The 2,738-nt window shown below is 45.1% G+C and overlaps 1 long non-coding RNA gene across 1 annotated transcript; it reads left to right on the top strand.

Annotated features, from left to right (window-relative positions):
* The first annotated feature begins 1,408 nt into the window (after nucleotides 1–1,408).
* Nucleotides 1,409–1,727, top strand: LOC147180056 (uncharacterized). Its single transcript, XR_015094267.1, has 3 exons — nucleotides 1,409–1,444; nucleotides 1,502–1,573; nucleotides 1,668–1,727. It is a non-coding gene; the product is annotated as an uncharacterized LOC147180056 (long non-coding RNA).
* Nucleotides 1,728–2,738: the final 1,011 nt, after the last annotated feature.

The raw sequence follows: 2,738 nt of genomic DNA, 5'->3' as shown, positions 1-2,738 counted from the left end.
TGTTTTCCTTGTGTGTCTCCCTTGGTCTTGTTTAAGTGTGATCCTGCCCTTCCTCGTGTGATCCAATCAGTGCCCTCAGCCACTTGTGTCTTGCCCCAGGTGTGTCTTGTTGTGTCGTTAGTCTGTGTATTTAGTCTGCTGTCTCCCCTCTGTCTGTGTCGAGTCATTGTTGTATTTCCCCCTGTGATGCTGCCCGTTTTTGCCTTGAATTTTCCCCCCATGTCATGCTGCCCGTTTTGCCTTGTTTTCTCCATATTATGTTTTTCCGTGCAATTTAGATCTCGCCTTTTGTTTTGTAGAAATTAAAATCCCCTTTTTGATTGAGCCTCTGCCTCCTCGCCCTGTCTTCCCGCATTTGGGTCCTCAAGCTTCCCCTCCTTGACAGACTGCACATGCCTACAATTGTGTAATGTCTATGCTTTATGTTTTAGGTGTCCCCTGTTTGTGCCAAGGCTCTGGTACCAGGTCAGTCATAATTTTAATTGCTTTTGCAGCAGTTTTACAATCGATTATTTTAAGCAATTCCAATATTTTGCAGGTTCATATACACTCAAAGTGGAACATGTACTTGTACTGTGCATTGTCAGCAATTGAAGTTGAGACTTGACATGGTATTCTGTGTGCATCATTTTAGGCAGAGGCACTGGCTGGCGCCACAGAGTTTGGGAATGGCCAGTTTCAGCTGTGACTGGGCGGAGGCACAAACTGGTCATTCCAGCACTGAACCAGGACAACACGGTATGTTTTATAATCAACTCTGCCTTTATAACAAATTAACAACCTTCATTTGTGTCTATTTTTTTAAATTACTTCTTTCCTTTTTTCAATTACTACTTCTTTTTTTTTTCTTTTGTAACAGTTTGTCCTGGTTGTTGGTGACTCCCACCTGCGAGCCATTGCCGATGGGGTTGTGAAGATTCCGGAGGGACGTTTCTTGTTTGCCGTGATGTCCACCCCGGGTGCCAGGGCCTCCGAGTTGCGTGCTGAGGTGCTGAATGCTGTTTTGCCTCGGTCACCCGAGGTGGTCTGCATTTTGGCTCCCAGCAACAACTTGGGCCGCCCCATCGCTGTTGCTGGCCACTTCCCGCTGTCACATCTTCACTTGGTGTAGAGACGGGGTAAGTACATTAGTTGCTGCAAAAAACAAACAAACATTTTATTAGTGCTCCTCCTATCAAAAGTATGTTTGTAGATGTATAATATTTTTTCTGATCATGTCTGGAAGGTACACCTCAGTGACAGCGATGGGATGTCGGTGCTTGCGCGGTTGCTGTGGGCTGCCGTCAACCTGCGGATGGAGAGGACTGCACCACCTGCACCGGCTGCTCCTCAGCGTTCGCCACCAGCTCGAGTGTTCAGACCAAAAGTGGTTGTTAAGGGTGAGGTCACTGCGCCTCAGCCTTCAAACCCTTTTGACTGGACACTCGTCGGGAAGGCCAAGGAGGTAAACGCAAGCCTAACATGTTTTTGAAAACCTCCTAACATGCAATAATGTCACTAGTCATTTCAGAGCAGCTCGGTTGTGGACTCTGAGGTCACCTGTGGGCCCACTGGGTGGATGGGCACTCTCCAGGTTTGTGATGGTGATCATGGATTCATTCAGCCTTTTACCATGGCACATGTTACAATTCCATTTCTCTATTTCTATTTTGTTGTGTTTTTTACAGTGCAACATCCCATTGAACCCTCTCTGGTTCAGCCCACCCATGTTGGAGGCGATGGACAAGCTGTCTCCAGCTCGTCTTTCCAGCCCTGAGGACTGCCCAGGATCCAAAGGATAAGAAGGTATTTCAGTTTTCCTATTTTGTTTGCCCGTTATGTTTACATATCTATCTTCATGACAAAAAAAAAAGTATAGTTAATTGTCCATTCTTGTCGTAACAATGCTTCGCAGTAAAAGCAAAAAAAATAAAAATATTTAATAATATATATCTCTCTATCTCTATCCACCGCAGGGCACAGACGACAGCAGCCAGCCCATAAGAGCACACGGAGAGAGCACCAGGTTTGCATTGCATTCTTATCAGCCCTGAGAAGTCTTACTTAAAATCACAAACAGAAATTAGTGACCCTTCACACAAGTGCTGTGTGTTAAAAAATTATTGTTTGCTTGTCGTTTCAGCCAGAGGAAAGGCCAGCCCCTGCGGAGGTTCCTTCCAGACCATCATCCCCCCGTCGTCCTGGGACTGAGGTAACTTTTTTATACTCACAACATTAACCATTAACATATGAAATGTTTAAAATTATATTAGTTAGAATTTAAGATAATTAAAATAGTTTCAATCATTTCAGGATCCTGCTGTGGGACTTCCTCAACGCACGCTATCCGTGAGGGCCACACATTCACATGGCTCTTGTATGGCTCTCGCTTTCTTGGCCTTCCACGCTGAGGGGTTACAGTTTAATTCGCTTGACCTTGACAGGGTGCTTGAACACGGGGACTCTCTTTACGTGGGTGCTAAACAGCAATTGATTTTGGACCATAACTTTGGGAATGATCACTTGACTGTCGAGGAGATGCCAAAACAAGTCATGACGGACACCAATGTCTATAATGTACAGATGCATGAGCTCAGCGTTGGTTATGTCATAGATGACGGTCATTCCCAAAGAGACTTGGGATTGTCTCTTGGAGCTCAGCTTGAGTGCTTGTCACAAAATGTCACTCTTGCTTTCTTGATTGTGAATCCAGAGTGTTTTGCAGTATTCCGTGACACATCAGGATACTTTGGGTTATT

Source organism: Leptonotus elevatus, chromosome 2, assembly GCF_054856555.1.
Source record: "Leptonotus elevatus isolate MCC_2025b chromosome 2, RoL_Lele_1.0, whole genome shotgun sequence".
Lineage (NCBI taxonomy): Eukaryota > Metazoa > Chordata > Actinopteri > Syngnathiformes > Syngnathidae > Leptonotus > Leptonotus elevatus.
The sequence above is the reverse complement of the archived record's forward strand: the minus strand, read 5'-3'. Positions and strand labels throughout refer to the sequence as shown.